Source organism: Tiliqua scincoides, chromosome 4, assembly GCF_035046505.1.
Source record: "Tiliqua scincoides isolate rTilSci1 chromosome 4, rTilSci1.hap2, whole genome shotgun sequence".
Lineage (NCBI taxonomy): Eukaryota > Metazoa > Chordata > Lepidosauria > Squamata > Scincidae > Tiliqua > Tiliqua scincoides.
The window spans coordinates 207,708,567-207,733,401 of NC_089824.1; the positions used below are offsets into that span (position 1 = coordinate 207,708,567).

The following is a 24,835-nucleotide window of genomic DNA, read 5'->3' on the forward strand; positions in this document are numbered from 1 at the left end:
GTAATGGATTTTTCCTCCAGAAACTTGTCCAATCCCCTTTTAAAAGCATCTAGGCCAGATGCCATCACCACATCCTGTGGTAAGGAGTTCCACAGACCAACTACAGGTTGAGTAAAGAAATATTTTCTTTTGTCTTTCCTAACTCTCCCAATGCTCAATTTTAGTGGATGTCCCCGTTCTGGTGTTTTGTGAGAGGATAAAGAGCGTCTCTCTATCCACTCTGTCTATCCCCTGCATAATTTTGTATGTCTCAATCATGTCCCCCCTCAGGAACCTGTTTTCTAGGCTGAAGAGGCCCAAACACTGTAGCAGTTACTCATAAGGAAGGTGCCTCAGCCCAGTAATCATTTTAGTCGCTTTCTTTTGCACCTTTTCAATTTCCAATATGTCCTTTTTGAGATGTGGTGACCAGAACTCGACGCAATACTCCAGGTGTGACCTTACCATAGATTTGTACAACGGCATTATAATATTAGCTGTTTTGTTCTCAATACCTTTTCTAATTATCCCAAGCATAGAATTGGCCTTCTTCACTGCTGCCGCACATTGGGTCGACACTTTCATTGAGTTGTCCACCACCACTCCAAGATCTCTCTCCTGATCTGTCACAGACAGCTCACAACCCATTAGCCTATATATGAAATTTTGATTTTTTTTTTCCCCAAGTGTGCATGACTTTACACTTACTTACATTGAAACGCATCTGCCATTTTGCTGCCCATTCTTCCAGTTTGGAGAGATCCTTCTGGAGCTCCTCACAATCGTTTCTGGTCTTCGCCACTCGGAAAAGCTTGGTGTCATCTGCAAACTTAGCCACCTCGCTGCTCAACCCTGTCTCCAGGTCATTTATGAAGAGGTTGAAAAGCACCGGTCTCAGGTCAGATCCTTGGGGCACACCGCTTTTCACCTCTCTCCATTGTGAAAATTGCCCATTGACACCCACTCTCTGCTTCCTGGCCTCCAACCAGTTCTCAATCCATGAGAGGACCTGCCCTCTAATTCCCTGACTGTGGAGGACATTGTTGTTGTTCTTGCTCTGCCACCTCTGTGCCTTGCTGATAGGTTAATAGTGACTGAGAGAAGTGATATGTCCAGTAACGGTGGCAGCCACGAAAGAGAAGAGGAAACAGAAAAGGAGGTGGTGAAGACGTGGGGTGCCCCCTACTGGTGGCAATGGGGGTGAGTGAGCAGAGGGATGGGTCCAAATTTGCCACTCTCCCAAATTCATGCTTATTTCGTCCCTGCTGCATGGTAGGGCCCTATACTGGTATGCATGGAAGTGCATGGTCAATGCCTGCTGAAATTTCTGAAACAAGATCTCTGAAGCTGAATAAGAGAGGTAGTGGAGAGGTGGAACCATTTCATTGCCCTGCATAGTTCTGTTTTTTTTTTCCCTTTCACGATCAGCAAGAAGTATGCAAAATGGAAAAAATTGCAGAATGCATTATGCAGGTATTAATTATGCAAACTTGTGCAATTTGCGTAATCTCGATGGGATGCAGATTCTGCTCAACTCCCTTGTTTATTCCTTTCCACCCAGTAAGAGGTTAAGAAGGAGGATCCGATTCCCCTTTCAAAGCTCCTCTGCTTTCCTGCAGCTCCTGCAGCTCCTTCTCCCAGTCCTGTTTGAAGCAAATAGGATGAGTGGAGCTTGCTGGAAGCTGGGCCAGGAGGAGGCAGTAGCAGCAACAGCAGTGCTGGATTTTGGACTTCTATTATTTATTTTATAAACTTATATTATTTTAATGATAAATTAAAATTTTAATTTAGCTATGAGGATATGAGGAGGATAGCTATGCCACTGAGTTGAAGGCACCCGGCCCAGAGAAGCCACAGACAGGTGAGGCTAAGCCACATCTACTTTGGTCTTTATCAAACAAACAGTGGAAACCTGGATGACATGAAGAGCTGTCTAATTAAGCTCCGATAGGCAGGGTGAGGCATCAAGGCAGAGACAAGAGCTCGCCTTACTTAAGACTGCCAGTCTGGCTGTGGGCTTTATCCTGTGGCATTTCGATTGTCTTGGCCTCGAGCCAGGAAAGCACTTATTCAGCCTTTGTAAACACAGTGGTGGTTCCATTGCTGGCCTACATGGAGATTGCCTTCCAATATTTACATGAGGTATATAAACATTTCTAACCCTGGAAAAACCACCTTATAAATAGAATTTCATCATTTCCTTTCTTTCTATTGTAGATTTGGGGAGAGAGAGGATTCAAGCATTCTCTTTGCCAGCCCTCTCGTAGCTTCCTTTTACTCCCCCTTTTTGGGGATGGTGACCTACTTGGTGATGTGGAAACTAATGTTGAGAAGTTTGTGCAAAATTCCCAGTAGAACCACTAATTTACCCCTCAAGTTGTCCATATAACATCCAAAATCCTGGCTTTTCATCACAAAGACATTTCACCCTTGCAAAGTTAGGCACCTGCCACAAATTTACCTCAGCAGCACTGAAATTTTTCGCCTCCACATCTTACTGAGTGGTTTCTTCTGCTGATGGAACTCCATATCCTTGTTTCTAAAGCTTCTATCCTTCCACACTTGCTAGTTATTGTATGAGCTACTGTGATCAGTCCTCTTTCCCAAGCACACAAACTTGGGGTCAGTGTAACGATTCCTGTTATTCCACACCAAACCCATTCCATGGTAAAATAGCAGCCCCAGACTTGAGGTGGGGGTGCCAGGCATTTCAATTTTTCAAATTTAAATGAGTCTGTAAGATAAGAGTAACAAATCTGCAGTACAGTTCCGTATATGTCTACTCAGATGCAAGTCCCATAGAGTTCCATGAGACTTGCAACCAGGTAAGTGTGCATAGAATTACACACTTCTACTTGTACATGTATTCTTATTTGATCATATATGGCATGGATAAATATAGATCAATGCATTCAGATGTATCATCTTATATGACAAGGATAAATCAAGCATGCAGCGTGTATCACAGTCATGAAAGGAACTACAAATAGATATAATTCTGCTACCAGGAGAGAGAATTTGCAACCCCAAATCTAGGTGGAAAATGCGGCTCCCATCCTCACCCTAGTTCAGTGGTCCCCAAACTTTTTTGACCGACAGCTAACTCGATCTACTGGGCCACTAGCCACAGCTCCCCATTAGGGCTGTAGTACAGCAACTGTTACCCTGCACATGCCTGATCTCGTCTGATCTAGCAAGCTAAGCAGGGTCAGGCCTTGTTAGTACTTGGATGGGAGACCACCTGGGAATACCAGGTGCTGTAGGCTTATACCATAATCTTTCGAGACTGAAGGTTGCTAACCATTCTATATATTGTATAGGGTGGGGAGGGGGGGTTTGCAAGGATTCCTGGCTGGTTCCCCAAGGAGCCACAGTTCACAGTTTGGGAACCATTGCCCTAGTGAATATCCAAAGGTCTGGGATTCCTGCAGCACTGAAACTGAATAAGCAATGTGTACAATTAGCAAGAATTTATTTAAAAGGAAAAAGAAAATAATAAAAAAGAGACATAATCAGATGAAAATAAGAGTCAAATAAAAGAAACTAATAATCTGATAATATGATATAATCTATAATCTAATCAGTGTATCAAATGATATTGACCCTGCCTGGAAAATTACTCAGGTTAAATTTCCACATTCACCTCCAGGGGAAATCAACAATGGACAGGGAACTCTTGTCAGTGCTTGGAGGAGGTTTGGTCAGGTTTCCTAAACAACTTCCTCTGGTGCCAGCTCCCATTGTCCTAATTGGCTAACTCAAAGATGGGAACACCTAAGTAAGCCCTTTGAACCTTGGTTGCAGTCAGATGTAAGGATTTGACCTATCCATTGGTGGATGCCAAACTCAGCAGGTCTATCATTCCTTCTGCTGCCAGGTGAAGGTGATGAATCCACAGAGTAGCTAGTAGAGTATGCCCATGCAGCCAGCGTTAATGACGAAGCGTCCAGTGCAGTGCTTCCTAAGCTTTTTCACACCGGGTCCCACTTTATAACATGACACTCTGTTGTGACCCACATAGCTTTACTAAAAAGAAAAGTGATATAGAAAAAAATAATGTATTTATTAATAATAATAAGGTATTAATAATCAGGGTTCTGTCCTCCCAAGAGTGTAAGAAACCTTATATATAGCATGTGTTCGAGGACTGTTCCCCCAGACCTTTACAGTCAGTCTGGACTGAAGTTAATGTGCTGGTTATTACTTTTGAAGCTCTAAATGGTTTGGGATCAGAATACCTAATGAACTTTCTCCTCCCATTATCAGAAGTATGGTTGGTTGGGATGGGGGAGTTGACTTCTCTGTAACTCTGCCCAGGCTCTGGAACTCCCTGCCCCAAGATATCTGTCTGGCTCCCTCCCTTGTTTTCTGGCAGAAGCTTAAAGTCATTTTGTTTTGAAAGCCTATGAATGATTTGAATTTTTCTCTTTCTCTCTTCCTTACTTGGCTTGTGAATATTGACTTGACAGCCCTGTTTTTATCTGTGGCATTTTATTGCAGTGTGTTTTGTATTTAACATGTATGCTGCTTTTATCATTGTACTGATAGAAACTGCCTTGGGCCTGTTTTGAGATGGAAGGGTAGATATGCAGTTATATATAGATGTAGATGTAGATTCACTAGTTCAAAAAGAACCATTGTTAGTTTTTGGTAAAATGCAAGTTTAAATTTAATCAGTTAATTGGTAAAGGCATATGAGCCATCAAAAGTTCTTCATTCAATTATCAACTGTCTTGTTGCCACTTCTCCACCTTCTCTTCCCTGGTTTGAAGGTGTAATTGTAGCATTCCTACATTATTAATTTTGTTTTACTGATGAACTTGGGTGGCACTAGCATCAACTCTCAAAGAGCAACAAATCTCCAACCATGAACCAAGAAAACTGGGTCTGCATTTGAGTCTTGTTTAACAGGTTACTAAGATGTCTGAGAGCTTTTATCATCTGGACCCATATGGAGGAATGTTCATTTTTTCAGGTTGTATTTAAGATTTTTGCAAGGGCATCAAGCACAATCCAGACAAAGCTGTAGACTTTGGCATCTGGCATAATAAAAGAAGTGTAGGTACATGCTTCATTTCCACTGAATTTGATGGGACCGACAAGGGATTAACATTTGGCTGAGTTGTGCCCATAAGCTTTTTTTTCTGCCCCAAAAGGGGTTCTTGACTATATGCACTGTTTGGAGGAAACAACATTAAAATAATTAAATACGGGCCCAATCCTATCCAATTTTCCAGTGCTGATATAGCTGGGCCAACAGGGTGTACACTATATCCTACAGTAGGGGGGCAGTCACGGAGGCCTCCTCAATGTAAGGAAACATTGGATTCCTTACCTTGGGGCTACCTAAGGGCTGCATCAGCACTGGAATGTTGGATAGAATTGGGTCCTAAATCATTTCACACAACCTGTTCCTATGCATGTTTGGTTGGCAACCTTCAGTCTCGAAAGACTATGGTATAAGCCTACAGCACCTGGTATTCCCAGGCGGTCTCCCATCCAAGTACTAACCAGGCCTGACCCTGCTTAGCTTCCGAGATCAGACGAGATCAGGCATGTGCAGGGTAACAGTTTACTCAGCAGTAAATCCCATCAAATTACTCCCAAGTAAGTGTACATAGAATAGCAACCTTTACTTACTTACATCAGCCCAAACAAATATGTTGGATCGAAGCCCGATGCTCTATTTTAATTTGAAACCTTATAACATAACAAGATTCAATCTCATGCTTTTAATTTAATCATATTCCTGAGACTTACTGGAAATGGGGAGGGGGGGGAGTAAGAAAATTGCCAAAATTAATATTTTAATTTGGCTACGCAAAAGCGCAGAAGGAGCTTTAAGGCGAGATTTGTTAAAGAGGCAGAAGTCAGAATAAAATATATGTATATCTGTACATACAGATATACATATTAGATTAAATGCTTTAGAACATAAATCAGTGGAAGAAAAGTAATAAATAATACAGGCTGGAAATGTGATAATGTTTATTAAGAAGCAACAGCCTTGTCATCTTCATTTTCTTCTTCACTGCTTCTCCCCTCAAAGGGTACACTCATTTGGGACTCCCTGCGATTTAGCCCGAGGCCACTTTCTCTAATTCGTGGTTTCAAAAGTACCTGCTTTGCAGAAATAAGTTAAAAGCAGGACAACTGTGCACGCTGAAGGTCTTTGCATTAAGCTCCTTCAAGACCACATAGTGAATCTTTTATCAGTGTTATTGTGGGAGCTCTGAGAAGATGAGCATTAGCTAGAGAGAAAGACAAAAAAGGGAGGGGGCCAGAAAAATGTGCATCTCGAGTTTTTTGCAGGCGGTTACAACACCTGGCCACCTGGCTCTGAGTCTTAGAGGCCTGGCCACCTGGCTCTGAGTCTATGTCCTTGAACTAGTAGACAGTCTTGATCAAGATACTAAAGCCTTGATCTCCCCCATGCAGCACAACCGGCAATCAGAATACCCTGGTATTGATATTTCTTATATACACCCAGCTAATATTATATTGTGTGTTAGGGTAGCCCTATCTGATGGCTAATCTTGGTGACTAAACCCATGGAGCAGAATCGTGCCCACTGCCCTTACTCCCAGACTCTGTGCCCAGATGTTCTGTGCAGAGCTTATGTGTGTACAGTGTGTTGCACATTCACTAGGCTCTATGCAGAAGATCAGTTGAATATGAAGAGGTTGGGGGCAGGACAGCAAGCACCATCCCACTCTTTCCCATGTGTCGATTATAACCACTTTTTTATCATTCTCATCAAGCTGGGATTGGATTTGTACCTGGCTTTAAATTATCCCACCAGATGACCTTGAGCAAATTAATTTCTCTGCCAACCAAACCTACTTCAAAATGGTTGATTGCTTAAAAGGGAAAATATGTAGGCTACCCTGAGCTCCTTGGAAAGAAAAGCATAGCAAATGGGCTATGCCAGATGCAAGGGAAGGCACCAGGATGAGGTCTCTTGTTATCTGGTGTGCTCCCTGGGGCATTTGGTGGGCCGCTGTGAGATCCAGGAAGCTGGACTAGATGGGCCTATGGCCTGATCCAGTGGGGCTGTTCTTATGTTCATCCTATAGGCTCTCTGTGCTGCTGGAACTAGGATTCTGGCAGTGCCGGGTGCCTTATGGTAGCATGAAAGTTGGGCCACTGTCGTGCACTGCCAGGCTGCTGCTGCAAATGGCGAGGGTTGTGGCACACTCAGCAACAACTCAAGTACACTCCACCAGTGCCAGTGAGTTGTCGGTGGGGATGGATGGTGGTCAGGGAGGGGAGTAATGGGGTGTGTTAGGTGAGGAACTGCAGGCATGTTGGGGAAGGAGAGTGGATCCAGTGGCAGCAACTTGCACCAGGATCCTTTTCCTGAAATCCTTGGACTTATGCCAGCAAAATGGCAGGCATAGATCAAGGAAACCCACAGCTGATTGAGCAGGTGATGAGATCACCTCCCCATTGGCATGACTGCATGCTGTAATGTGATGGGGGATAAGTTTGGACTGACAGCATGACAAATAAAGAGAAGAGTATGTGAATCCACTGATTTCAGAGGGAGAAGTAACATACAGTGGGCTAATGTCTTATCCTTTTTATTAAGCCCATTGCGGCCCCAGTCCTATCCAACTTTGCAACGCTGATGCAGCCTTGTCAATGGGGCATGCACTGCATCCTGTGGGGAGGGCAGACATGGAGGCCACTTCAAGATAAGGGAATTTTTGTTCACTTACCTCAGGGCTGAATTGCAGCTTCATTGGCACTGGATTGGGCTCTAGAACATGACTAGAATTTGCCTGTAATTTGAATGGGACCCATAAAATGGGTTAAAGCAACCATTTTCAGCCACTGTGCTGTGTGTGCCACATTGGTGTGCCAAAAATGGTCTCCAGGTGTGCCACTGAAATTTGGGAGAGGGACATTTATTAGTACAGCCATTTTCAACCCCTCTGCCATGCCACACTGGGGTGCTGTGAATGGTGTGCCATGGGTGTTTGGGAGAGGGTCATTCATCAGTTGGGCCATTAGGGGATGTGAGTCCCCACCAACAGCATGGTGTGCCTTGTCAGTTGCCCAAAAAACTGATGGTGTGCTTTGACAATTTTCATTCTTTGTCAGTGAGCCAGTGTGTCAGTGTTCTTTGTCAGAGATGAAAAGGGTTGAAAATAATTGGATTAAAGTCATGGCATAGTCATCATCTCACAACTGTTGATGAAGATAAAGATGTATTGGATGGCGGTTTAACCTAGTTTAGTGGTTTTCAAACTTTTAGCACCGGGACCTACTTTTTAGAATGAGAATCTGTCAGGACTCACCAGAAGTGATGTCATGACTGGAAGTAACATCGTCAAGCATGAAAATTTTTAACAATCCTAGGCTGCAATCCTATCCACACTTATCCAGGAGTAAGCCCATTCACTATCTTTGTTAAAACATATGCATAGTAGCCTGTTAAAAGTACAGATGTGTAACATTTCCCTAAATGCATCAAGTAACATCAAGTTTAATATATTAAAAATAAAATATTGCAATGAATGGGGACCCATCTGAAATTGGCTTGCGATCTACCTAGTGGGTCCTGACCCACAGTTTGAGAAACACTGACCTAGTTCATATCTTCCACTACAAAGGTAACCTTTAGAGACTTTAGTGACTTTGGTAGCCTTTAGTGACTATGATATTAAAATTTTGCATGGATACGGAATCTTGATGTCCTGTGGACTAGCAGTATGTCTTTACTCTTTCCCTTGCTGAACAGCAAAAGAGCCATCAATACTATACTCATTCAAATAGCTTCAGCCTGCCTGCCTGCCTGCCTGTCTGTCTGTCTGTCAGACTTGGATATATGCTGCTTTTCAACCATATTTTTATACAGCTTTTCACCCATCATGGTTTTCAGAGTGGTTGACACCCACAATGCCTCACATCTTGCAGGCTTGTTGGCTTCCTTGCCCATTTGCTCCCACTGTCTGCTTTGGGACACAATCCTAACCAACTTTCCAGCAGCAAGGAAAGGGCAATGTAGCTCCAAGGTAAGGGAACAAACATTCCCTTACCTTCAGGAGGCCTTGGTGACTGGCACCTAACTGCAGGATGCAACACATGCCCCACTGGCACAGCTATGCCAGTGCTGGAAAGTTGGTTAGGATTAGGGCCTTAAACTGCTAATAGTAGCAGATTCTCAACCTTTCTTATACAGATGCTATCCCTGAGCTACAGTGGTACCTGCAGTGAGAAGTAGATGATGGGAAGGGCAGGATTCTTTCATGGGCTGTCAAGGGAAAAGAACCTTGCTCTAACACAAGCCAGGTATATACAGTTGCCTAATGACATTAAAGGAAATTTTGTCACTTTTTTCTGGTTTAAAAGTTGCTGATACTTTATAATGGCTTAAAAAAAAATCTTGACTTTGGCTTAAAAAAAACAAAAACGGGGGGCCATTTTTGAACTTTCCCTGATTTTTACATTTAGCTGTGCCAATGTCATCGAGGTTCCTCTTGATTTAGGGAAATAAAAGGAGAATCAGCAACAGTATAATGTTAAGGTTAATGGCAAAAGTTCTGAAATGTATACTGTCGTTAGTCGCTTTTACTTGCAGAGCCAAGGTTTAATTCTTAGGAGGCAATTTTCTATGAGGAGAAGTATAAATTAAGTACAAATTAAAGACCATTAACGTTTATAGATAACCTCATCTAAGAGGTTGCGTGTTTGAATGTTTTAGCTGTGATCCTTTGGAGTCAGTTTGGGAAGTGGGTAATAACTTGTTGATAACTTATATAATAATATAACATTAAATTTTGAAAATGTGCCCATTATTGGCACTTTAATTACAATGATTTACATTTCCTTGTAGATAGAAATCTGAGAAAGGTATATTTATTAATGTAATTGGAACAGTCTTAACATTCAGCTATTGCAGAGAGAGCTGGAGAGAAAGGATCTTCCAACATCTTTCACTTTAAATGCCAATTCACTGGAGCTACTTATAAATCAAAATGTTTATTATTATTATTATTATTATTATTATTATTATTATTATTATTATTGACATAAATACGTTAGCGGTGGTGGTGTTCTTCTAGAAACAATATCATTAAGGAGTCTGCTTTGGAGTCCGGTTCCTGCCAAATTTTCATTAATAACAGGAATATGGGTAGAATCTGTGGTCCTAACATGTCAGAATATTGCCTTGAAATTGCAGTCAGCAATGATTTCCTGAAATTCAGATTAGGGTGCCCAAGGGAGGGCACCAGGATGAGGTCTCTTGTTATCTGGTGTGCTCCCTGGAGCATTTGGTGGGCTGCTGTGAGATACAGGAAGCTGGACTAGATGGGCCTATGGCCTGATCCAGTGAGGCTGTTCTTATGGGTTTTTGTCTTCAGTAATAACCAGTTGAGGTCCGTGCACTTGTTTATGGACCTCAACTGACCTGATTCCAGGTCAGAAAGATCCAAAAATGTGAGCTTTATGAGACTGGGTCTAGAGATGTCACTAGCAACACTTAATAATTGGGGGGAGGGGGGTCAACAAGATACCAAGATGCAGGTCTCTTGTTGTCTTGTGCGCTCCCTGAGTCTTCTAGTGGCTGCTGTAAGATACAGGAAGCTGGTCTAGATGGCCTTTGGCCTGATCCAACAGGGCTTATATTCTTATGAGAGCCCTGTGGCTCTCCAAAATAGCCTGAGATTAGCCTTTGCCACCTGTCCACAGGAGAGAAGGAGAAACAGGTTTATTGTTTGCAAGCTCTGTATCAAGAGCACAGAGGGAAAAGTGAGAATACACTGGCTTCACCCTCCAATGTCTGCACATTCAGTACAATGTCTAAACAATGTGCCAACATAATGCTAGGCAGATGTTCTTCCAAGCATGACAGCATGTCCAGGAGCAGTCAGGCATTCCCCACCCTACACAGATTAACACTATACTTGGGGCGAGATCTTTGCAAATCACTGCAATTTGGGGTGCTGAGCATAAATCTGTCCCCCTTGTCAAACAAAATCCAGCCCCCTCCTGTCTAGCAGCAGGTAGAGTATTCTTGGTTTTAAAATAAGGGCAAGATGTGGGGAGCCCCAGCTGCTGAGTAGGGCTGAAGAGCACCTTACTGCGCACACAGTCCCATCCAGCTCCGAAACATTTATAGCTCCAGCTGGATTGGGGGTGGGGGTGAGCCACTAGACTACACCAGCTCCAGCAGTGGCAAATAAGGCAGGGAGAGAAGCAGTAAACAAACAGCTGCTGCCTCTACTGGGGCTGGGATGGTACATCCTCCCTGGTGGTTGTCCCTGTGAGGCCGCAGAAGGAAGGATGGTGCCAGCAGCACTGGACCAGTGCATTGTTGACTGGAGGCATCTGCAATAGTCAATGACATCATCACCCTGCATTCGTTTAAAGCAATGGTTCCCAAATTTTTTTTGACTGGCAGCTCCCTTGACCTACTACACCATTGACTGCAGCTCCCCATTAGGGCAGGTATTTTTGCGCAGATTCCACAACCCTGCTGGCTGGTTTCCACGGCTCACAGTTTGGGAGTCACTGGGGCAGCGCTGTTCATTCCCAGCTGCAGGCTTTATCGCTGTCGGTAAGGTTTCGGTGACCTCCTCTTTCTCGGTCACGACTCAGTGCTGGCTGTTTGTTGCCAACTTCCCTGTCTCCCTGGCCACTGCTGCTCCACTCTAGTTGTCCTTCAGAAGCGACATGCAATCTCAGAAGCTGCCTCCCTCATGTGTTGCACCCACAGTGTTGCTGTTCCCTGCAACCTTTCTGCAGTACTGTGAAGGCTTCGGCGTTGGCAGCCTGAGATCTCGTATTGCCTGCTCTTCTTTTCACCACCGAACGAAAGGAGCCTGAGGGATCATTAGTACCCTTCCATCACTTCCTCATTAGTTCTTAGATAGTGTTTTAATGACAGCTTGAGAGGCTCAGCATCCTGGCCTCTTACTATTTATGATCCCCACAGTGCTAATGTGCACTTAATGAGAAATTCTTGTCTTGCTTGTAAATCCTGTAGCCGGCATTCAATTTATTGACAGATGTTTGCTTGGGCCTCTTTAAAATTACTTCATAAATCTTCCAGGATAAAAGGCCTCAAGTTTGGTTATTAAGACAGGCCCTTGTTGACAGTTTCATATTTAACTGTTTAGAACTCAACTGTCAGAGCTGTGGAAAAAATAAAAATAAAAATAAAATGGTGTTACAGAGCCAAGGGTTGCATTCTTGGGGGACGGATTCACCCTCTGCGTGTTCTGCACCCCACCAGGCTGTACAGTGTGTGGATTGTCCCTCATCGTCCCCTTTGGTTAACTTCCCAGTGACCTCTTTGTGCACTGGCTATTCTCATTTAGCATCTCAGCACGTCAGCTGTGATGAAGTGTTTATGCTGATATGAGCTGAGGGCTGAGCAAGCGCGACATGCCAAGATCTGCTGGACATAACACTGATGCAACCTGAAAGCTGAGTTAGCACTTCACGTCCGAAATTACTGGACATTTCGTGAAGGATAAAGAATCAAGTGGCACCTTAAAGATGAGCAAGTGTACCGAGGGATGAGCTTCTGGAGGAGAGAGCCTTGCCCACCAGCTGCATGACATGGAAAGTGATGGCCTGATGTGAGAAGTGATGGTACGTGACGTGAGCAGAGATGGCATTCCAACCAACCCGTTCTTTTCAAAATATTACCGGTGAAAATAGGAACTTGCGGGTATTATCATGCTATTTTTTTTATCTTGCCTTTTAGAGCTAATCTCTAAAAAGAAATCCCTCTCCCCTTGTTTTTCTCACAACAACCCTGTGAGGTAGCAGAGTCTGAGACTAAAAGATGGTAACTAGTCCCAAGGTCTTCCAGTGAGCTTCATGACTCTGTGGGGATTTTGGTGTCCCATTTCTAACTTGTCATTCTAAGCACCATGTACTTGTAACAGCCCTCTTCTTATCTTAGAACAAGGATCACTGCCTGGGTGCCTTACTAGTTCCCATGGCCAAAAGCTCTTCTCCATATGCTGTACATTAAGAATGTACCATGAACTTATTAAAAAAAATGGGTAGTAGAGATTTAGGGCGCAATCCTAACCCTTTATGTCAGTGCTTTCCAGCACTGGCATAGTGGTGCCAGTGGGACGTGTGCTGCATCCTGCAATTGGGTGCCACTCTCAGAGGCCTCCTCAAAGTAAGGGAATGTTTGTTCCCTTACATCAGAGCTGCATTGTCCTTATGTCAGTGCTGGGTTAGGGCTGTGCCCCTTAATTGCACAGTGGATCTGGTTGTACTTATTCTAGGACAGCAGTAACTCCAACAAATTCAGCAACAAGATAGCATGATCGGTTGTTATGCAGGTAATAGAAAGGAAAAAGTTATGGGGTGAGTACACCAGGGAAGCAGCACACTGGTATTTAGAGTCTCAATATGTATTTGTACATCTGCTTGCTAGAAAAAGGCTACCATCCCTCACTCACAGCACAATCTTTTGCAAGTCTACTCAGCAGTAAGGCCCACTGAGTTCAGTGTAAGTAAGTGTGTATAGTACTGGAGCCCAAGAAATGTAACTCCTTGGGAGCAGAGCAAAAAGATTTTAACAAGGCATCCTTAGCATCTCCCCCAAAGGCAAAAGAGGGAAATATCAGGACAGCATTTTACCAGAGACAGGAACAAGAAATGCTTCTGAATATGTTTCTGATTAAATTGGGTACTCTATTCACCCTGAAGAACTGTTTGGATAATCAAGAATGGATCCCTCCTGTGAATACTGGATCACAGTCCAGGTGATTGCTGCTTTCTCCCTTTCCCTCCCCTTCCCTCCAATGGACTTCACCATGCTGATGGCAAATTGGTCATCTGAATTGCCTGCTTCACAGATTGCCAGAAGCCTTCCAAAACTGATTGACAAGCAGTATTCAAAAGGGGGGTCATCAACTCAGTGATGCTTTTGCAATGAGTTTGGTTTTTTTTATTTTTATTATATTACTTTATTATTTATATTTATAGCCTTTCATGTGGTTTCCAGAAGAAACCAACAGTTAAAGCATTCAGAATCTTTAAAAACTGTTTAAATGATGAAAAACTTAAACCAAATACATGAAGGGCGCAAACCAAACTGCACCTTGGGCCGGCGCAGGAAAGTCACAATCGTACCATAAAGCATATTTGTGCCTCCTGAAGAATTGGCTGGGCAGGTGCAGGGTTTGCACGTTGGCCCATGGAGGCTGAATCCAGCTTCCACACCGACTTGAAAGGAGAGGCCTGTGTTGTCCAAGCTCAGCCGACACAAGGCTTTGGGGAAGGGCGGGAGGAGGCAGGGAGGAGGCAGGAGCAAGGCATTCCGGGGCAGGGGGAGGACGGGTGGAGAGCGGTCCCGGGGGCGGGTGGGGAGCAGGAGGTGGGGCTGGGATCCTAGTCCCCATTCTTGAGCACCGCAGAGCAACTGCAAGCCGCTCTGCTCTCTTCGAACTTGTGCCACCTCCTGGCCCGACAAAGTTTAGGATATGGCAGAGCTCTGTCATTTCTACCCCCTCCCACCCTGGTTGCACTTACTCCTGGTGGCTGCACATCCTGCCAGTGTTGAGCCTGGCACCTGACTGGCATGGGCCTAGCATCAGTGCACCTTACTCACCAGGCTCAGTTCCCAGGCTCAGCTAGGGCTCAGCGCTGGTGCTGGATGACTTTAGGATTGGGCCCCTGTGTACATACCGGTTCAGAACGTCAAGACATACGTAGTTTTTGACACATTTGGCTCTTGCCAGCCCAGTGCTATTACACTGCTTGAAAACATCACCAAAGGATGTACTACACCTGTGCAAAAGCACTGACAGAGGCGTCTGTAGCTCAGGGAGTATTATGCAGGGGATGGACAGAGTGGATAGGGAGATGCTCTTTACACTCTCACATAATACCAGAACCAGGGGACATCCACTAAAATTTAGTGTTGGGCGGGTTAGGACAGACAAAAGAAAATATTTCTTTACTCAGCGCGTGGTCAGTCTGTGGAACTCCTTGCCACAGGATGTGGTGCTGGCGTCTAGCCTAGACGCCTTTAAAAGGGGATTGGACGAGTTTCTGGAGGAAAAATCCATTATGGGGTACAAGCCATGATGTGTATGCGCAACCTCCTGATTTTAGGAATGGGTTAAGTCAGAATGCCAGATGTAGGGGAGAGCACCAGGACAAGGTCTCTTGTTATCTGGTGTGCTCCCTGGGGCATTTGGTGGGCCACTGTGAGATACAGGAAGCTGGACTAGATGGGCCTATGGCCTGATCCAGTGGGGCTGTTCTTATGTTCTTATGTTCTTATGAGCTAGTGTACTAACAGTAGAAGTAATACAATTCAGATCACAAAGTTTGGTAGAACAGAACTGCAGCTAAGGGGAAAGCAGGAATGCACATTCCCACAGATCCTCTATGCCAAAACTGGGGAGAGAAGCTCAGTCTGTTCCATAGTGGATGTATCTTTTTTGTTCATGTAAGAGACATTTTTATAATGACTATTTACCAGGTAAGGATTAATTTCTGGATCGAGCCTGGCTGCCATGAACCTGAGATTTGTTTGCTCTTCCTGATGCAATATTCTAGCACAGTGGTTCTCAAACTTTTAGCACCAGGACCCACAGTTTAGAATGAGAATCTGTTCGGACCCACCAGAAGTGATGTCATGACCAAACGTGACATCATCAAGCAGGAAAAATTTTAACAATCCTAGGCTGCAGTCCTACCCATACTTACCAAGGAGTAAGTTCCATTTACTATTATTGTTAAAAGCATATACACTGTAACCTGTTAAAAGTACAGATTTGTCACATTTCCCCAAATGCAGTCACATACCATGGTGGCATCAAGTCTAATATACTAAAAATAAAATATTGAAAAGAATGAGGACCCACCTGAAATTGTCCTGCCTAGTGGGTCCCGACCCACAGTTTGAGAAACAATGTTCTAGCATACTAAACTGTGATCCAAAAACATCACTAGTTTAGGACAATGCTGTTGGGCCCTGTCATCTTTTTTTAAAGACTGATTTGAAAGGACACAAGATTTTAGATGGCTGCCACAACATGGGCTGAATCCAGACCGTCATTAAATTCATGACATCAGCCAAATTGTAACAGCATTCACTCCACTTAAGTCCATCACAAAACATTCAGATCAGACATCGGACGATAATGAGCATCTCTCAGCTAAAAAAAGGGGGGGTTGTGCTTACTCGTGGTGTCGTGTCATATTATATTGTTTGAGTCGTGTCACATCACATTGTGTTGCGTGTTACATTACATCAAATGCTGACATGGGGCATTGCTGTTGTTCTTAAGGATATTTGATTGTATTATTTTGGATGCAGTTCATTTTGCCAAGTTTCTGATTGGGGTAGATTTTTTAGATGAAAACAGTGAATGGTTGAAGCAAATCTAAGCTATGACTGACACTGCTATAACCGAAGATAACAGGTTCCTGTATGCATTTCCTATTGAGTATTGATGCAAATAAAGTCCATTAAAGCCACTGTAAATCGAGGTGCGGGCTAGCTACCTATGTACCCGTCAATTCATATTACAACTCCTTTCTAACATTCATTTAGTAACACCAGCCTGCATTCATTTTCAGAGAATCTCATAATCTCATTCTAAGAATACATAACCATTTTTTTTTTTTTACAAGAAAATGTCACCACGCAGTGATGTACCCCCATAATTCTCCTATAGCTTTTTGTTCTTATACCACTCAGGCTGCAATCCTATGCACACTTTCCTGGGAGTATAGACATGCTTTCCTTTTGAATAGACATGCCTCGGATTGCACCGTTAGTGTGATAAGTCCTGAAAAATCATAGGAACATAGAAAGTCATCAGGCAGCCCAATCCTAAGCTTCGCCACCACTGCAAGTTACAGCTGTGCCAAAATGGTTGTCGCAGTATCCCACAGGGCCAGAGCAGCCACCGAAGTCTCCTTGGGGTAAAGGGACATTTGTTCCCTTATCCTGGGTAGAGGATGAGCACCAATGGCACCAATGGGTCTTTTCAGCTAGTAGGCCCAGAACTAAAGATGCCTGTGTCAGGTGGCTTGGCTAAGGAGGGGGCATAGGATTCAGTGGCAGCTGCTGCCACCATCCCTGCCCCCTTCTCAGTCCGATCTGCCAGCCAGCCACCCTCCCTTCGCCCAGAGGAATAGAGTCAGACCCTCGTATCCATGGGGGTTTTGTTCTGAACGCAGCGATATGGAATCCACAGATACTGAGGTTCAAATTTAAAGCCCCTTAAAAACAAAAAAGCCCCAAAATCGTGATGCATACTAGGGTAAGCCTGGGAGGACAAAGGAACCTCCGTGCAACCAGTAAGTGGGTCTTGCAGTCCTCAAAACAGCTCTACAGTCTTGGAAACCGCATGGCTTGTCCACGAAAAGGTGAAAATGTTGGACTTGGGTATTGTTTTAAAAGGCTTTAAATTTGGACCCAGGTATCTGCTGGCGTGCGTTGTGAGTCAAATCCATGGATTTGACGGATCCAAGATGCCGCAGCTGCACCGCATTTGCTTCTTCATGGCCTGTTTTCAGGTGAGGCTTCAGCTGTTCCACAGAAAAGCATTATCTCAGTGCAGCCACATCTCTCCTTTCCCAGGGACATTCTTCCTCCCAGGCGGAGGACTCGGGATGGAAACTGCAGTTCCAAGTTCAGTGTTTTGGGTGAGGATCAGCATCTGTTTCAAAGTGAATGTTGTCCGTGCCTGCCAGAAAACTTGGGCTCAGCTGTATCCTCAGGAAACAGAATAAGAAAAGAGGCTTTGCCCCAGGTGCTTCGGTTCACTTGGCGTTCCAAGTTTCACTCAGAAAGAGTTTCCTCTTTTTTTGTCCTGCTCCTGCACTTAATTAGTTGAGGAGAGATCATCAGGGGGCAGCATTTAAATATAAACAATAGGGAGATGTGTCTGTGCAGAGACATTTGGCTCCAGATCGGGGTTTGAACTTTCTCAGAGTTGAGTCGGATTTGGAGCAGGCTCATCGATATTATGGGAGGCCTGTTATCTTCCTGTGTTCCACGCCAAGTCTGCCGCGCAGAATATCACTGGGTCGCTCTAGAGCAATAGAAAGGCAGTGTCTGGAGAAAGCAAAGGGGCCGGGTGATGCAGCCATATGGCACACACATTTGCTGTAGGGTACACAGAAATTTGCCATTCATTGCCATCAAGGACCTTCTTGGAGGAGATGATAATGAGAAAAGCAGAACAACTTGTGGAGGATTTTTTTTTTGGGGGGGGGGGTAGAATGCTGAGTTTTGGAAACTGTGGGAAAGAATAAATTGGCACGGTAATCAGAATGTCGTCTTTTTCAACTTTAAAAAGTTTGAGAGAGAGGGAAGGATAGATTCCAAGGTTGTCCAGGATATCTCACGTTTGTTATCCCAAAGCTGTTCTCCTGAGAAGCCAACATGACTCTGAACAAGGAACGGTCAAGCATTTCAGCCATAACTCCTTCCTGGCCATGTTGAGTTATTTACCAGTCATGTTATCTTTTTTTTTTTTTTTTTTAAGGAACCACACAAGTGAGATGATAACTTTAGTATTGCTTACGTCGGAGGTGGCCAATAGGCAGAAGTGGCCTACAAAGCAAGTTTTCTAGCGCTGTGTAGCATGACTAACATTTAATTAAGGTGTTGTTAAACGTTGTCTACTGTTTCACTCAGGGGTGTGAGGATATTCCAAAAGCTGTAGAATTTAGAACTACTCTATGCCCACCTTCTTGTGTTGCTGTCTTTGGAGCAGTGGCGTCACTAGGGGTTTTTGTCACCCACTGCGGGAGGCCAGCATGTCACTCCCATGATGGATCTCCTCCCATGTGGTAGGCGGGGCAAAGCCCCGGGTGGTGGGCATGGTGTTATATCATCTCTCCGCCCCTGTTAGTTTTTTGGCTGTACCTTTTGGTAGAATATAGATATTTCAATGTGGTTTGTTTCTTTGCATTCTGCTGTAAATTACGCATCCAATTAACACAATGGTATTATTCCTGCCAACTGCAATGTTAGCAATTTTGGTCACTAGTGGTGTCACCCCCACCCCATGCGCGTCACCTGGTGTGGTCCATGCATCCCCGCAACTCGCTAGCAACATCACTGCTTTAGAGTTTGTATGTAATAACCTGGTGGTAAGGGGAGGATCTTGGCAGCAGCAGTGCACATGAAGAACTTATCTGCCCTTCCTGACCTAACCTCACCCCCCCAGGAGTCTCCTTAGACTTATGCCAGCAAAACAGCTGGTGTAGATTTGAGGAGATCCATTGGAGGCCAGGTGGCTTGTAGGGAGGTGAGTAAAAAGGATTTTTACTTACTTCTCTTGGGCCATCTGGTTGCCCCCCCCCCCCCACAGCATGCAACACATGTGGTGCTATGGGCTGATGGGGATAGGATTGGACTATTAGTGTCGGAACGTTTCCTCCCCCCATCCCTCTAAGGCAGGGGTGCTCACACTTTTTTGGCTCGAGAGCTACTCTGGAACCCAGCAAGGCCCGGAGATCTACCAGCGTTTTTTTACAATGTTTGCGCCATCATAACATATAACATTTATGTGTACAATGTATGTTGGTGTACCTTGAGCCCCACTGAGTATAACAGGACTTACTCCTGAGTAGACATGCCTAGGATTAGGCTGTGAGGCTGCAATCCTAGCCACACTTACCTGGCAGTAAGCCCCATTGAGTACAATGGGCCTTACTCCCAGCGTTTCTTCCCAGAGGCACCTGAAGGGGGGGAGGTCGGCACTCCGCGATCTACTCATTTTGCCTCGCGATCTACCGGTAGATCATGATCCACCTATTGAGCACCCCTGCTCTAAGGGATCCAGATGTGCAACAAAATAATTATCGCATTTGTATCCCCTCCTTCTTTGAAAGGTGCTTCAGCCTGATCCACACACGTGCATGCCTAACTCTTGATTTCTCCATACCTGTTTGCTGGCAGATGAACTGTATGAACTGGCTTCACGGAAAAGCATCACATTTGAAGTGACATGAAATGGAAGTTCTGTCTGTGTTTTATGTCGGTGATGATAACCCACTGACACAAGCACTTTGTTGGGAACAGCGTCTGTCCGCTAATGAACATGTCTATTTGGACCACTCCCTGTGGTTGGGTGCATGGAGTTTGTTCCATTATATCTTCAAAGCCCTATTGAACCATTTGTTTTGCATAGAATGAACAGCAGGCCCCAGCCATGTGCAGAAAGCCCTCTATGGGAACAGCTGTGTGCGTGGAGGCTCTGGGCAGATGTTCTAACAAATATCAGGGGCGAAGACAGAGCTTGCCAGGTCAGGAGGCAGAGCAAACCCACCCCTCCATGTGTAATTATTTTACTCAGAATGAATGGCTGAACAGAGTTTCTATCAGGTAGCTCATAGCCCAATCCTATCTGTGCGGATTTCAAGGTTCACCAGTGTACTCCTGTCCTTTGGTCTATGGTCCTTTGTCTATGGACAGAGTGGATAGAGAGATGCTCTTTACACTCTCGCATAACACCAGAACCAGGGGACATCCACTAAAATTGAGTGTTGGGAGAGTTAGAACAGACAAGAGAAAATATTTCTTTACTCAGCGTGTGGTTGGTCTGTGGAACTCCTTGCCACAGGATGTGGTGACAGCATCTGGCCTGGATGCCTTTAAAAGGGGATTGGACAAGTTTCTGGAGGAAAAATCCATTACAGGGTACAAGCCATGATGTGTATGCGCAACCTCCTGATTTTAGAAATGGGCTATGTCAGAAGGCGAGATGCAAGGGAGGGCACCAGGATGAGGTCTCTTGTTATCTGGTGTGCTCCCTGGGGCATTTGGTGGGCCGCTGTGAGATACAGGAAGCTGGACTAGATGGACCTATGGCCTGATCCAGTGGGGCTGTTCTTATGTTCTTATGGAGTGCTGCCAGTGGTGCAAAGGCTGGAAGGCAGTTGGTCCGGTTATGGCGGTAGTGGAGGAGGATTAGGGTGGGAGGGGGCAGACCTTGGCGGCAGCAGCATCCACTGATTTCTATCCCCCTACCCCCGGTTCTGACCCACTCCTTTCACCCTAACAGATTTACACCAGCAAAAGAGCCAGCATAGATCTGAGTAGGTCCTAAGGGGGACCACAGAGTGACTGGAGAGGTAAATAATTTTTTCTTACCTTTCCAGGCCTGCCTGGTCACCAACTGGCCCACAGGTTGTGCAGGTTGTGCAGGCCAGCTCAGGGATAGGTTCAGGCTGTTATACTGAGAAACAGCAACTGACGTGAGGTTACAACCACACACACACACACAAAATCTCTTTTACCTTCTGTGTGCCTCTCTAATTTTTCTTTCTTTCTCTGGAACAAGCTCAGGACACTGTCCTGGTCAGCTCTTTTCAGTGGGGCGGGCGGGGAGGGGGGGAGAACCACAACAAACCCAAGCTTGATTTCCTGTTCGGGTGAGCCATACATCACTGAGGTTCCCATCTGTGCCGTTTGTCTGTGACAGAATGACAGGTGTCATTTATCACTGGCGCTGGTGGAAGCTGTGGGAAGGAGGATTGAAATTTTTTCTGGAAGCAGTCAGTGTCTACAGGCTGCCAGATCATTAAAAAGGGGACTTTCCAAAGAAAGCTGTGTGTAATGTGATTGCACTTACCGTCAATGACAGGCTGAGAGAAAGAAGGAACATTTTTAAAAGAGAGAGGGAGAAAGAGCGAGCCAAAGTTTTTGCCAGGGGCATTTAAAGAGGCAGTGTGACAAATATTGAAACCCATTTTGGGGGGTAGTGCATGGGGAGGAGTGTTTTGTCTCAATCGTATGCACACGGCATGTGTGCCTTTTTTTTTTTTTTTTCTTTTTTGAGATTTCAGCTGGAGTGCCAGCAAGGAAACCCAAACAGGAAACTCCTTTAACAGCACTTTCTCACATCACATATTATTTAGGGCACTGTAACAGACTTTGCACTTACAGGGGCATGTATGTCTTTGAGCATAATGACTTGAAAACTGCAGCGGGAAGCTAGCAGGAACAGGAAAGCCTATTTGGTCTGCAGCTGAAATGCCTAATAAATCAAAGGGCAAAACTGAGACTTGATACAAGGCCCCTTTTCAAAGAGACATTTACAACATCCTGTTTGCATAAGGAATTTTTACCAAAAGCACCATAACATCTTAATTTCAGCACCTTCCGTTCTGTTTTTTAGAACTCTTCTAGCTTTAGAGGCGGAGGAAGATTTTTTTTTTCTTAAACCAATGTTCTTTTCCCTTTTCTGTGACAAGTTGTGTTTATTACAGCTGAGTATGTATCCCAAACTTGTTGCACATAAGTTTCCCAATAAAAAGATGGCATGCTAGTTCTCCCATGCTAACCCTGCCGCAGTGGATGGGAACCTTGAAAGAGCAACTCCCATTCATTTCAATGGAATGAATGGGCTCAACCATTTGAGCCCAAAAGATGAACAGAAAAGAATACAAAGTCTCTCTCTTGCTGCAATCCCAGAAACACCCAGAACTTGCTGACATCTGAAACAGAACAATGGCTACACTTTCCTATATTGCAAGTACACAAGAAAATTCCAAATGGCCTGCTCGCATATCCAAGACGCCAAGTTTCACACCAAGGTAATATAACTTGGGAGGAAAAAAAAATCCCACTTCTGTGCTCAAAAGCAGCATCGGAAAAAGTCAAGTCGCATTGACCTCAACACATGAAAAATGATTGTGTGGATGGTCTTCACCCATCTGAAGCAGGATTGCCATCTGGCTGGTCTTTGAACTGTCTTGACCTATTTGTTTGGGTTTTTTTCTGTACAGCCTCATTTATTTCATGTCATTTTTTTTCTTGCAAGGGTGGCAGCCTCACAGCTTAGAGAGGCTCCCCTTAGCCTTGGTGAATCATCATGCTGGAATAATGGACCACCATGGATTTGAGCAATGACTGCCTTAGTGGCCCAGTCCTTTGTGGGCTTAGGGCCCCATTCTGTGTGGGCTGAGCACCAGCGCTGACCTCCAGCGCCAGTGCTGGGTGTCACAAATGTGTCATACGGCACATTCATGACACCCAGAGAGGATGGACAGCCAGCGCTGGGCCCAGCACTGAACGGACGCCGCCCACAGCACAATGAGAGCTCTGGACAGTGTCCATCCAGTACTGGGCCCAGCTCCAGTGGTCTGTCCTCTCCAGGTGTCGTGAATGTGCCTTATGACACATTTGCCTTATGACACATGGTGGGGGAAAGGCAAAGCCTGACAAGGAGTTTCTTAAGTCCACGCTGGCAAAATAGCTGAGCGAAATTATTGGCCCTTGTAGGTCAAACTTGTCTACACTGACTGGCTGTGATCTCCAGGAGTCTTTCTTGGCCCTATCTGAGATAACTGAAATTATGCTTGGGACCTTGTACATGCAAAGCAGTTACTGTGCCACTGATCTACCAAGTCTTCCTCAAAGCTGCATATCTTTTCTAATGGCTAGATAAAAAATGAAAGGTAAACTAGTCTCTGATGGAGAGCTAACTGTGATGCAATGTTGAGTTAAAGGGCAACTCCCTTCAGGTAAAATTAATTTGCCATCGGTAGGACACATGCCACAGAAAATGCATTTGTTCCAGTGCAAAGACCAGTGTGCTCCCAGGGCTGCAGTCTGCAGGTGGAATTCCAGGTGAGTTGAGGCTGCCTCATTCTGTTCAGTGTCACGGAGTCACCCATGTCCATTTCCAAATGCGTGTGCATATTTGCCATAAAATCCCCCAAGGGGGCAAAAGTGCTCAAAGGTATATGCTGTGAAAGCAAGCTTTTTCATGTTCCTTTTTCAATATGCATAAACGCTGCATGCTGCCTCAGACGCATTCTCGGCATCACCTGGCAGGACAAAGTTCCAAACAACACAGTCCTGGAACGTGCTGGAATCCCTAGCATGTATGCACTGCTGAAACAGAGACTCCTGCGTTGGCTCAGTCATGTCGTGAGAATGGATGATGGCTGGATCCCAAAGGATCTCCTCTATGGAGAACTCGTGCAAGGAAAGCGCCCTACAGGTAGACCACAGCTGCGATACAAGGACATCTGCAAGAGGGATCTGAAGGCCTTAGGAGTGGACCTCAACAAGTGGGAAACCCTGGCCTCTGAGCGGCCCGCTTGAAGGCAGGCTGTGCAGCATGGCCTTTCCCAGTTTGAAGAGATACTTGGCCAACAGTCTGAGGCTAAGAGGCATAGAAGGAAGGCCCATAGCCAGGGAGACAGACCAGGGACAGACTGCACTTGCTCCCAGTGTGGAAGGGATTGTCACTCCCGAATTGGCCTTTTCAGCCACACTAGATGCTGTTCCAGAACCACCTTTCAGAGCGCGATACCATAGTCTTTCGAGACTGAAGGTTGCCAACAAGGTAAGGCAGGAACATATTCATGTGAACTTTTATTCCATTCAATGAAAAGCTATCATGTGTAAAGAATATAGGCTCTAACTCTATTGGTGCATTAAGCACCAGTATATACAACCACATTCTAGGGTTGTCTGCCATGTGGTTGCCCAGTTGTTCATATTACTACACAAGTGGTGTTGGTTTTTTCTGCCACACATTCACGTGAGTGGTGAAGATTAGGATGTAAGTAGTAAAACTTCCCCCACATTTTTGATGTTAGATGGTTGCATGCATTAGTAATAAAAAGTTAGTGACACTGAATGGGAAGGTATACTATAGCCAAAAGGGATTTTATGGTAAGAGTTTTGAAAAGGGCTCATCTTTTTCATTTGTCTTCTTGGAGTTCAAATTGCAAGCATTCATCATATGCTTGTAATATTTTGGGTTTTTTTGCATGTGTGTATTGTTCTTTACCCAAAAAATATGATCTTAGGTATACGAAGTGATGTTTGTATGCATATGGTATGATAAAAGGTAGGTGAAGAGGAGCTTATCAGCCCAAGCCTATG

The 24,835-nt window shown here is 44.8% G+C and overlaps 1 pseudogene; it reads right to left on the reverse strand.

Annotated features, from left to right (window-relative positions):
• Window positions 1-5,441: 5,441 nt before the first annotated feature.
• On the reverse strand, window positions 5,442-5,555 carry LOC136650774 (5S ribosomal RNA; annotated as a pseudogene).
• Window positions 5,556-24,835: the final 19,280 nt, after the last annotated feature.